Consider the following 14,262-nt stretch of genomic DNA (forward strand, 5'->3'; position numbering starts at 1 on the left):
CTAACCAGTGCTAGATGTGTGGCTTTCATAATCCATTTGCTCAATGTAGAACCTACAATGGGGAATACTGACATCTGTGCAGTGAGGAACACCTGGCTGAAGGCTCTGTAGTGCACAATTGCACTACCACCATATAACTCAGATCCAGACATGTGGGCCATAACACTGGTATGGACCATTCCAGGTGGTGGTGTCCACATATTCATAAAGGCTACTCACAAGTAAAGACCACTACTCTGACATAAGTCATCACAGATGAGTCAGGTACAGGTGACAGTGGCAAAAGCTGCATTCTAGGGTGTATCCTCATACATCCACCACCATGTCCTCAGACTACCAACACACATCCATACATGTGGTATGACATAGTATGGTAGAACACCAAATAACCTTCGATTGGTGGACTGTACCTAGCCCTACATCAACTGTGCAAAGTACCCATGTACTGCCACAGTTGCATAATGTGTTATGCAATGCAATTATACCACTGTTTGTAACCAGGTCAGTTGTACACATACCAGGGTCCCTCGGATGTTGTCAGCATTAACACAGTTGACTGTTGCTGTACACCAGTAAACAACACCCTCATGGTTGGATATGACCTAAATGTACCTGCCCTGGATATGTACATCCCACACTCATACAACATAAATGAAAATACCATAGCTGTTGTTGTCCTTTCTACATACAGGTGGCTACATTCATTACACACATGCACATGGCAGATAGGTCCATGGCTGCTGAATGATAACAGTACATAAGGTTTGATATCTATGTTGACAGAGGTAATATTCCCTCTACTGGTCACCCATGACACCTATCATATCATACAACAACCCATGTGGCATGTATGTCATTAGACATGTCCACCTAATGCAATGCCTACAAACATACCCAAATAACAGGATCATAGGACCTACACACATGGCCTGTATTGACAGACTCAGGGAAATACAGCTATGCTCTGTATGTTCCTGAGTAGTTACAGGTGATATGTCCATGACATGTACAGCCATGTGTGCCCACAGCTCCTACATATACCCCATGTCAACAATTGCAAGCCATGCATGCTGTGTGCTGTCTGGACATTAACCTTATTACCACAATAGCCAGAACATGCTGGGGTGAGATGTTTACAAGCCACAGACCTCGCACATGCTTGAATGAGTGTAATGCCTAGCTCAAACAGAGCACATTGCTGGCACTCTTCCAGTAATCATGAGGTGTGTGTGGCATATATGAAGTGCTCACTGTTGACCATTACAGTGCCCTGGCTTCACCGTGGAACTGTCAAGTAACAGTTTGTGGGATCATGACATGGAATATTGCTGTGTGTGTGTCTTGCTGATATGTGCTGTTGGCATGAATGTACACTTGGCTACTCAGTGAAGGTGGTTGTGTGTCCTACCAGTACATGAATACAACATCCATTATGGTGTAATGCTCGGCTAGGTTTCACACATGGTGTGGGGAAGGTGTGGAATGTATCCTCTTGACCTGCTAGTCCACTTACTGATGGAGACTGCATATGTGTACATGTATTGATGTGTGTTTAGATTCCATGCATGTGCAGTGTCTGATGTTTGAAGGTGACTGTTGTCTTAGTACATCATGCTGTTGCAATGCAGCCTCAACATTGCCAACTGTATATGGTGATATGCTCAAAGTACAGTAAGCTGTACTTTAGGTATGGACAGATGTTTGGACATGACTACTAAGTGGTGGGGCTACTTTGCAGATGAATGATTACTGAGGACAGCTCACAGGTGTGTTACAACCATTCCTACAATAACCTGTGTAACTGCTATGCTATGGTTCTGTTAATTGAAGTGGAAGACACACAACGTAGAATGCAGTAAGGGTGACACTGAAGGCAAACCTCTTGACACCTGTAACAGTAACACCTCCCTGTGCATATATTGTGCATATATCAGCACAGGTGGCAAAGGAAAGAGTCAGTATGCTTTGTAGCATGTGTGATAGTGCTGTAACTCTGTAATACCTATCATGAGATAGGCAGGTGTTTGATTCACAGTACTGGCACGTGTGGGTGTGTGTGTGTGTCCATATATGTCCTGTATGGTGGGGAATACATCCCAAATGTTTTTCACTCTCCTGAACACTGTGGTAGACATCAGTACAGAGTGAAGTGTAGAAAGAAAGGCATAGGCAGGTGGTTGAATCTCACACATGTCAAGTGTCTGTATGTGTGTGACATAGGTGTATATCTTTGTGAATGCCACAGTGTGTGTGTGTGTGTGTGTGTGTGTGTGTGTGTGTGTGTGTGTGTGTGTGTGTGTGTGTGTGTGTGTGTGTGTGTGTATGGCTGTCCGGTCCCTGGTGTGAGGCTGTATTTTACCATAGTGAAATGTTAAGGCCCCTCCCCCATCCACTCAATGCAATCTAGTATCCCTGTTGATGTCATCAATCTTAGAAGGGCATTCTAACCACCTGTAAACATGTACACCCTGGGGTGAGGCTTGTTGTTACATAGCCGACTGATGAACCCCCCACCCCACATTCACTCACTGCAATCTAGTATCCCTGTTGATGTCCTCGATCTTAGGCCATTCTGACTACCTGTACATGTGTAATCTCTGTGGTGCATCTTGTAATTGTGTAGTACTATAATGATGATTTGCACATAGGCAGGGGTTCTCATCCCAACACTGGCAACTGTGTGTGTGTGTGTGTGTGTGTGTGTGTGTGTGTGTGTGTGTGTGTGTGTGTGTGTGTGTGTGTGTCTGTGAATCCCTGAGTGTGTGGGTGTGTCTGTGTTTGCATCCTGTCATGAGAGCAGGTATTACTGCTTCCCAATGAGAAGCCACTTTTTCCACTGGCCTTTACCCTTGTCATCTGCTATACCACTCTTTTACCTCCTCCCGCTCCAGGTAACTATACCTGTGATGTCACCCACTATGGATGTGATGGCTCTGAACACAGTAGCTTACTACACAGCTATCATGCTCTTGGATCATTAGATCAGTAAACATAATTGAAACTTGGGAGATTAAAACTGCGATGTGGAAGCTACAAAGTGCATGCAGGTATTGTCATACAGACCTGTGAGTAGTCAACATTTACATATGGGACACTAACTGCAAACACTGACATCCCCCGGCACATGCAATTACACCTGAAAGAGGAAGGCAGAACATCAAGATCAACATGCAGTTACTGTTACACATGATACATACTGTCAAACATACCAAATGCATTCTAAAACTGTACTACATGGTATGTCCGTTGCCTGTCAAACACTACTCAACAATATTAATCTACAATTGTCTTCCTAGTATGTTCACCCTGTGCATCAGACCATATGAGCATGTCCCTGCACCGATGATGTGGATGACAGGGATGCAGCACAGGCATCATCATATGCACAGGGTGATAATGTTTGCCAGAGGCCTAGGCTGCACCATTGGATGACATCATGTGTGTGGGTTAGGGCCTTTGATATCATTGGGCATGTGTGGATGTTATGTGTGTGTGTTGAGGTGCCCTACATTTGTTTCTGGTGTGTGTGTGTATGTACACAGGTCTGGCATGTGGCTGGCCTACACTGGGGTATTATTGACAGCTGCAGACTGTACAGGGCAGGTTCCACAGTTCACGGTGTCCGGCCATGGCCACATGACCTGCGTCTGCCAGGGTTTGCATGGGCACTACCAGGCAGAGGTCCAGATTGGGTACTGTCTGATGACACATGTCCACTGGAACCATGTCCCTGTTGGGACCATCCAGGACCATGTGCACATGGCCTGCTGTGTCCTGGTGTGGACAGCACAGCACCAGCTGCACTGCTGCTGCTACTGCCACTATGGGAGTGGGCATGTGAAGTAGCATGTTCATGTAGACCTTCAACAGGTGATGTAGCTGGCCTACGTCCACGTGCCTGATGCCTCACTCCCACCAGATGTTCCAGCACAGACATTCCATGCTCGAGGATTGACATGCCATGGTCAAGGACTCCCACCATGTCACCCAATCATCTATCCAAGACATCTGCAAGATGATGGTGAGCATTTGCAATTGCCTGGATGTTGTCAGTTAAAGAATGGACAGCAGCCCTCTGAAGCCTCAGACCTTCTCTGTTGTGCCATTCAGCATGTGCCTGTGCCTCCATTACAGCCTGAAACATGCGTCTGGTGACACCAGCTGATGTGCTTTGTCTTGCAGGGGCATGTTGGCCAGTGGTCCTCCTATGAGCAGCACTGGGCACATGCCTGTGTGGGACATCACCAGTCAGTTGGCTGGGATCATGGTGTGCAGGCACACCTTCCATAGTCTCCACACTTCCCTGTTCCATGCTACCATCTGCCAACTGTCCTTCCTCTATGGCCACTGGTGATGGGGTATGTGTAGGCAGGAGAACTGTGTGTGGGGATGAGGGGGATACAGGTGGAATGGCAACCAATGGCACAGATTCAGCCCCTGACAACCCTGCCTGTGCCTCAATCATACTTTCATCATCACTGCTAGAGTCTGTGGGGACACTAACATCAGGTGGACTGCAGGAGGGCAACGCACCTACATCAACACCTGTGAGGGGCAGACAAGAACTGTACATTACAAGTTATACAGCACAGACACACACACACACAGACACACACAGACAGACAGACACACACACACACACACACACACACACACACACACACACACACAGACACACACACAGACAGACACACACACACACACACACACACACACACACACAGACACACACAGACAGACACACACACACAGACAGACACACAGACACACACAGACACACAGACAGACACATGCTATGGCACCCAATGGCATGCAACATGCATGTGATATGGCAGATGGCATTCAGCTTAGACAATTATAGTGGTAGTTATCATACATCCCTGAGTTGCACACAACAGCATGCATGTGTTATAGCAGAAGGCATGCACCTTACACATTTATAGTAGTAGTTAGCATACATCCCTGTGTTGCACCATTTGTGTTAGTAGCTTATGCCCCATACCTGCAACACAATGCATGCACTATGCACCATTGCACTGCACTGCCATGTTTTGTGCAACATACCCCACATGTTAACAGACCATCGCTGACCTTTGTACATCTGCCACTGATGCTTTGTGTTGGCCACTGCCCCTATGTGTGAGGAGGACATGTGCAGAAGGGTATGTGGAGTGAATACTATGTTTGCCTGAGCCCTAGCTTGCATATCTCCCCAAAGCAGTGCATGTCTGTTCAACATTATTCTGCCTACCCCTGAGCTGAGTCTACAGACAATGTGCATGTGGCTGTACACACATGTTTGACATGGCTGTCCCTACTTTGCAATGGTGCCACAGACCAGCACAGGTTAACAGTACACCAGCCTGATGTGTGGCATATGACCTTGCCAATCACATGTAGTATGACATGTCTTCTGCTGACGTGTTGAATGACATGCATACATGTGTAACACAATGGTGTCCTTTCAAATATACAGTAAGGTAATGGTGTCCCAATGCAGGGATGTGTTATACTAACATGGACCTTCAGCTGATGCAATGTTGTCAGTCCACCCTACAAATATGCAGTGACATACTGCACATTGAGCTGATGTGCATAGCCATTGCAGGGCATCATGTGGCTTCACTATTGCTATACAGTGTGAGTTACAGACACAGTTCATAGCCATGACTGTGTTCAGATACAATACATATCTAATGTGGAATGTGACCCACGTCACTGAGGTGTATACACACTAAACCCTAATGTGGAATGTGTGACACAGGTCACTGTAGGGTATACAGATGACACCCCTGCAACCATATTACTGATGCCTGGCAACTATGCCCAGACATGGCTAACTTAGCAGTACTCCATGTCCCACATGCCATCTGTGTACCTCACACACATGAGGAGCAAGCATGACAGTGATGTCTGACACCAGCAAGGTGAATGTACTGTATCTGTGGCCTGCTGTGGTTGTATGTGTATGTTGTGCAACACATGTATGTATTTGGATACTGTATAGGTGAATGCTTTCATGTCGTGACACACTCAAGATGTTCAAGACATGTTATGTGGTGGTTTTGATGTCATGCCTACACAAGCTGTGCACAGGCCTGTATGATGTTTAGTGTTTCACATCTGCAATATCACCATTACACAAAGGCCATAGTTGTATTGTGTCGAGCCAATGTACAACAGGGTGTACACACATGTACATCACTTCTACTGTGTGTGTTGCTTCATGTCTCTGGCCATCCTCCATGGCCATGTGTACACATGTTTTGTCCAATGGTTGTGATGGGCATCTATGTCACATGTCAGTGTTATCCCATATGACATACACCCATAGATGTCATATGCTCCACTGAGGACAGGGTTATGCAGACAAAGGGTGGTATGTTTGGGATGTGAGATATCATGTTTTGCAGGATAGTTGAGCAGTGTTGCAGTCAGCCCACTACATGTCATGGACATGTCAGATAGCACATGACATTGTGTGACATTCATAGCATGGGTATAATCCACAAGGGTGAATCCTGTGGGCTGGTCATACTCCAGCTCCAACACATTTAGAGTGTGTGCACACATATGCTCTCTGTATAGTACTGTTTGTATTCCCCACATGTGTAATGCTGATCTGTAGTACCTGTCCCTACAGTGAACCACACCTCCACCATTGTATTCACAGCTGTCCACACATCTGGCAATGACAGTTTGTAAGGTTTAGTGTAGGTGTTTCATATAGTCTTCAATCATTCCACATGGGTAACCACTGTGATGCATTGCAGGTCTGACCAGTGTATATTAACAGGACCACCATACATTATGTGTACATGTGTTAAATGGCCACATGGCAGATAGCATGCAATTAATATGATCTGTGCATTATCAAGCCTGGTAAATAACAATCTCACCTGCAACAGGCTGGTGTCACTGCAAAATGCCAGAGGTACCTAAATAGGAGTGTCACAGCAGTAAGATCATTATCCACACCTGTGTGATAGCTACAGGGTGCAATGTCCATGTTAGCACATAAGCCAGTACAATAGACTATACTATGGAGTATGCACATCTGTGCATACATAGAGTAGCAGACTATAGTATGTGGCATGTGTGCATACATGCCTTGCATATGATGTTACATTACATATTGTACAGTAACACATGTAACTATATGAAATATAGTTGTGTTATATGTGCAGTAGTGACTTACCAGGCAACTCCAGGCTCGGTGGTTGAGAGACACCCACCTCCACAATACCAGCTAAAGCTTGTGGATGGAGGTCTGCAGGTGTCCCCAGGTTGGCCAGTAGCTCCTCGGTACGTGTGAGTGGGGGCTGGGTGAGTGGCCCCCACCTGTTGCACCTTGTTCCCTGGCGATTGCATTAGCATGCTGTTTCACCCATCTTATGAGGTCCGTGCAGTGTCGGCGCACCTGCTGATAGGTGCGATTGTGGCTGCCAACATCATTTACCCTCCTGTGGAGTTCCTCCCACTGGGCATCCCACTGCTGTGCATCCTGTGGCACATGGCTGAAGAGTGTTACATGGTTGTCGAGGAGGTATGGGATGAGGACCTCATCCTCCAAGTGGGTGTATGGTGGCAGCCTGGCATGCAGCATACCTGGAAGACATAATGATGGAGACAGGTCACAGTAACTCACAGAGAAGTACAGAAGTACAGCTGAACATACATGTGTATCACATTTATTAAGATTACAAATATGTCTTTGCAAATCTACATGACACTAACACCACTGACATGTTTAACTCACACACATTTGACACTTACTGGTGATTTGATGTTATCACCATATATGTGTGTGTCAAGTGATGACATTGCTCATACTCCATGTGGATGTCTTGATGTGGGCATGTCTGTTTGCCTGTACTGGTGTCTTTACCTATCAGCACATGCCTGGATGTGTTCACATTAATGCAATAGACCTTAATGCTGTGTATATGTCACATATATAGTCATACACAGCCTTAAGGGATGTGACCTGTGACCCTGCAGACTTGCTCACAGAAAGTTTTACATGTATGTGTTTTGCCATATACATCTACATGGCACTGTACAGCTGTTTAGCATCCTGCCATGTATTACCCATGTTGCACATGTGAAACACATGGGACAATGGCTAGCCTGATGGTATTTGCAGGGTTGGATATCAACTATAGCATGTATGGTCATAGTGAACTAGTAGGCTATATGCCCTGGGCCATTTATGAGCCTAGGCTGAAAGGTTACCTAGCTGTAGCCAACAGACAGGTAAGTTTCAGTGGCCAGTTCAAGCAGTGCCACAGAACTGATCCACAGGGTTACTGATATATTTGCCATGCGGTCCTCACACCATGTCACAAAGAGGGCAATGTGCAGCTTTGCTGGACAGGGATGCATAGTATGGCAGGAGTATGTAAAGTGTATGGGACAGAGATCTGTCAGGCATGTTGTGATCCTTGTACTAGAAAGGTGGATGTCCATGAAGTATGTGTTTATTTGAAATCAGGATGTGTAAGTGTAGCATGTCCAACATCTCTGGGTTGGACATGGCTTTATTCAGGGTAGGCATCATGCTACATAGTGGAGCTAGGGATTGGGAAGGCCAGTGTAGGCCATCTGAACATGGCCAATAACCCTTAAAGGAGATATGTGATCTATTATGGGTCACTTGAGTGTTGAGTATGGCTGAACAATGATCTCTATATTCATGGATGGCACCCTGTCATGATTAGGGGTGCCACATATGACTACCTGTCTGGTGTGGTGAAGTAACTATCAAAGGAAAGACTACTGTCCAGCTGCATCCCATACACACACAGTTTCCATTATGTTGACCGCTGCCTAGGTGGTAGTTCATGGGTACAGGGTTTTTAACATAGGGGATGACAATGCAATACTTAGCTGTCAGATTGTGGCCATACATCACACACCACACATTGACCCACAAAGGCCCTTCTGTATGTTGACCGCAGCACACATTGAGTCAACTATTGCTCCTAGTTCATAGTCATTTGCAAACATCAATAGGCAGATGCCTTCTGTGTTAGTCTGTGTGGTATAGATAACAAAGAGAGGGAGTACCAGGAATTAACCCTGTATTACTGTAGCTGGCACTGGTTTGATGTGTGTGTATTAGTCAGACACCTTCTGTAGTGTTGGTTCTGCCAGCAGTCCAGTTGCCAACCACTCCTGTGACATAGGAATATACACCTAGTTTACTGAGTGTAGCTGGAACACAGTATGGGTGATGGTGTCCTAAGACCTGGCAAGGTCATGATATGCTGTGTGAATCAACCTTACTGTCATCTACATCTGTACTGACTACATCAAATAAGTTGATCACGGTTCATGGCCTTACAGACCAGACTCAGCAGGGTAGTAGTGCACTATTTCCCATTATCAGTGGTGTCTCCCCTTTGTGGGGTGTGATAACTGTTGCTGTGCACCATTCAGTGTGTACACAGCCTGACATGAAGCTATGATTGAACATGATGTGTATGTGGAGAGCAAATTGTTCTGACATTTCTGTAGGATACACCCTGGGATGTTGACAGGTCCCATGAAAGCTGTATGTATGGCTTTAGAGAGTGCAGCTTGTACCTGCATAGTTGTTATTACAGGGGCTCTGTAGTGTACATGGATATATAAATATGTGTACCTGTTGGGGGAGGTGGGAGTGGGTTTAGGTTCTCCAAGACCCTATCTGGATGAACAGGTGCTATTTCTGTAGGTGCAGTACTTCCCATGCCATAGTGCTGTGAAGCACGGCAGGTCTTGTTGTTGCCATTACGATTCATGACACAGCTATAGAATGCTCTGTGGTTGGCCTCATAATATGTGGCTGATTAGTTTCACAGTAGCTTTGTGTGGTTTTATATGGTGTATCTGCATCTTACTGAGGCTGACCAGGGATCACCTCCACTCATGTGTGTTCACTCTTGCAACAGTTACTACCTTCTGTGGTACACTTTAAGGCAGGGTACCACCAGTTTGCCTTCTTGTTTGTGTTTGGTTGAATCTTGGTTCTGTTTCAATGGCACAATCACTGCACTTATGTGAGTGCTTAAAGTTCATTTGTATAGGATTCAGCATTTGCACATGCATTGTCCATCTGCATGGGTGCCATGACAGTCACCACTTCGCTCTTAAGAAGCATAACATTGGCTTTGGAGACTGACTATGTGTAGCATACTGTTAGCCCTGTTTGTGTGACTATGGTGATCCAGGTCATTGGGGTTGATGAAATCCAACATGCATTGAGCGCAGGTGTTGGTACATGAGGAGTCTTCCCAGTTCATAATGGAATAGTTGAGAGTAGCCATTATTATGGTTTTCTGTCTCAAACCTAATATTCCCCATTACAGCACAATATGACAGTTGGGAATTCTGAGGCATGGTGGGTGATCTGTCGCAAGGTGCAATTTGGATTCCACTTTGGCACAAAGGTAGTTGCTCAGCATAATGCATCTGAAGTTATGCAAGTGCAACTAGCGTGGGGGTGTACATATCCTTCAGGAATATGGACACACCTGTGGCCCATGTGTTCCAATAAAGGATAATGGGCAAGAGGTGAGGTATGTGTTATAACATGGTCATGCAGGTGTGCTCTCCAGAGCATTGAACCATATCTCAGTCACTGCACAGATATGTTCTCCATGTTAAGGATTGACATAAGTGAGTCCATATTGAGTTTCTGAAATGTATCATTGAGTAGCGAGACCTGCAGTTTATTGCTTGGCTGTCCCTGTTACAGCAGTGGACTTTCACTTGAACTTTGCATGATGAAGGCACTATAGGGGAAGCATGAGCCCTAGCCAGTATCCAGATTCCCAGGGGTGACAGGTGCAGGCCCTGTCTGGCAAAGCATCATGGTCTGTCAACCATGTTATCCCAGGCAGAGAGATACTGGATACCCTTTGCATTGCACCAGTACATTAGACAATTGTGGAATACAATCCTTTTGTCCCTGTACTGCAGTATCATTCTGGCCAATGGCAGAATGCTACCCAGGCCTTGGGACATACCTGCATGGGCTACAAGACCTGACAGTTCCTACATGTGTGTTTCCATGCAGTCCAGGCTACTGCATCACAGGTCCTGCACAACAACATGGAATATGCCAGGGCCATGTGTATAGTTCAAAAGGTGGTCTGAGTGTATGGGTATGTGGCTAATCATGGCAGACAGGCAGCTGACAGTATGTTTGCCCTCGTATAGCTTGGTGTGTAACATAGTGCTAGAGTTTGCATTCACAAATGAGTACTGTTGGGCATGTTTCTGGCCACGTGTTCTGAGGTGTGGCACAATTATGCAAACTATGTCATACAGTTTGTGTATTTTGTTGTCTGTCTATTCCAGCTTGGGAGGTCACTTGCTTGGCCAGATACTTAGAAGCCTCTGTGAATGTGTGTGATTTCTGGTAGTATGTGTGGGTGTCCTTACTGTGTTCTGGTAAGGGTATGTGTTGGTTGTGATGATGAGATGCATGTGTTAACCTACACCTCATGACTGTCCAGTCCAGTCATGGCTGTAGACTGGACTGCCTTCCAGCTTACCCCTGTAGCTGCATCCCAGACAATGTGTGGGGTGTGGTGTTAGGTGGGTTTGGCAGTGTACATGGCATAGAGATTACATTCCCCCAGGATGGCCACATACACAAAGCTGACATTAGTAAACACCAGTAGCTGACTAGTGGACATGCCTGTATGAGCATTCAGTACTACAAGTACCAAGTACTGTATTTAGTTTACTTATTGCTTATGAAGATGTTTTAGACAGTGATGCTCACAAGTAATTATTTGTGTTATGGACATGACAACACTGGCTATTACAGAAACATAGTAGCTACCTTTAGCAGCAATCCTCCTCTGAGGAGCACATCACATCCTGATAGTTGATTACAGATGATGCAAGTGTCTACAGGTCTGTTTCCTTTTCTGGGTATATACTCACATATCCACCAGAACCATGAGCTCTGTTGGGCACAGACACCCACTCCCAAACAGAGTCATGTATCAATAGACTCTGCTGCCACTATCAACATGATCAGGATATAATCAGATAGTGTAAGCCATCACCTATGAAGCAGCTATTACACATGGGCAGCAGTCTCCTACATCTTACACTCCTACTGCAGATGTTACACTGGAGTTAAAGATGATATGCAACCTGTTTCATTACCAGTACTGTGCACTACCTTACATACAGTATTTGCAAGTGGCTGTTAGGTTGGCAATGAGAGGTTAGGCTACACAAACCTGAAAGTTCAACCAGTGTGTCTCTACTCTCAATATCCACTCTATGTAGGTGTGCACATAGCCATTTGGCCCAGCCCTGTAACAAGGGTCACTACACATTTGCATAACATGTACACATGCACAGCTGTTATTGCTTGCAAACGATACTAGAGAGGTGGATATTACATGTGTTATGTGCATGGATAGTTACCTAGCTCTTCCAATTATCTTTGCTATCATGCTGCTAAACTGTCAGATGAATACAAGTCATATGTATCCTGTTATTGAGTATTGTAATTGCCAATAGACATAACTAATGTTTGCATAACATAACAGAAATGCTATGTAAAATGGAATACAGATCTGCCTAAAATACTGTACATTACACAGTTATTGGCACAATATCCCACAATGCAAACCATATTTGCACAGTAAGCCCACCTTTGACATGTTCATCTTACTTATACACCCATACATATGTCTACTGTTACAATATATCGACATATACTATCCCTGTTATAGCACATACTTGTTGGACCAACCCTGACACTGACAGTGGCTGGAAGAGAATTGGTGAGTTCCAAGCCCATATATATCATCCCTTGTGGTGTATGAGGAGTTTGCCTTGTGACCTACAGCAGTACACACATAGAATACTACAAGCATTACTACTGCTCAACAATACATTGCTACAAGATAGCTATTTCCACTATATGCATTGATTACACTGTAATTCTTACAGAACAGGTACTACATACACAGACATACTAAATGTTATACATACCTTCTTAGTAATTGGAGGTGTTATTGACTGGTATATTACTCATTTTTGGTTTGTGTTTCAGTATTTTGTACTGTTCTACAGGTAGATACAGATGGTTTGAATGTGTGACAAGGCATCCTTTTATAGTTAGAGATCAGTAACATGTGCTATCCTGATAACCAATTGGTGTTCCTAAGTAGTTAATTACATGCACATCAGCTGTGCAGCTACTGCCTTAGCCAATACCATGGCAACAGTGGAGTATAACTGAGTACTCCACTTGGGCATTGTCCCTTTGCCTTACTTGTGAGGAAGACAGCCTGGAAGTGTTGTTTGAAATCTATTGCAACAGCTGTATGGAGACAAACACTAATATATTGTGTGTAATGCCTAGAGGATTTGGTCTAAATGTGAGTACTGCTGTTATATTTCTGAACATTGCTACTTGTGCAGGGTTTGTCTGTACCTAATACTTCTGCATATGTTTCAGTCTGGCCAGGATGTTTGACCAGCTCAAGGCTGCATGGCTATGCATATAATGTTAGGGGGTTTACAGTGTGCTTACCAGACATCTTTAGTTTGGTGTTAATGTGTATCATACTGTGCTGATAATCAGTAATCGGTAACACTTCCTGGTGTAATTACTTTTCAACCCTCTGAAACGGGAATAGTTCAAACAAACCCTGTAACATCAGCAGCTGTTCCATTGTATAACAGCAACTATTTCACATAGGGCCATGTTAGTGTGTCTGTGTCCAGGTATGTTAAGGTTTCAGCAGATGTCGTACAGTGGGTGAATAATTGGTTATGGTATGACAGTATGTATTGTTGTAATTAGTTTGGGTGTGGGGGAGATGTTGGTGGGTGTACATAGCAGATGCAGGTGTGTAGGAACCGCTTTTATACATCTTCTATATGTGTGTGGGTTCTTTCCCTATGTGAACACCTATCCCTTAGTGGACTAATACTATGGTAATTGCAGGCTGATTCATTAAGGCACTGTTAAATGCTTCCTGTATAGCATGCAGGTACTGTTAGTCCTTGAATCCTTTTGGCAATACATCGGAATGTAATAAAGTTTTGCTAAATGAAAGCTGTCTGTGTATTTCTGTCATGGATATTTGCAGTCATTGTAGTTGTGTTGGTGACTGTGTCCATAGAACATATTTGTAATAGTGTATTGGCATATACTCTTCATATGTTATGTTCATATTGTTTGGGGGGGCAGAATGTGTGATTGCTATGGTCCATGTTATACTCAGATATGAACACTTC

Source organism: Protopterus annectens, chromosome 3.part1, assembly GCF_019279795.1.
Source record: "Protopterus annectens isolate FY-2018-M chromosome 3.part1, PAN1.0, whole genome shotgun sequence".
In the NCBI taxonomy this organism is placed as follows: domain Eukaryota; kingdom Metazoa; phylum Chordata; order Ceratodontiformes; family Protopteridae; genus Protopterus; species Protopterus annectens.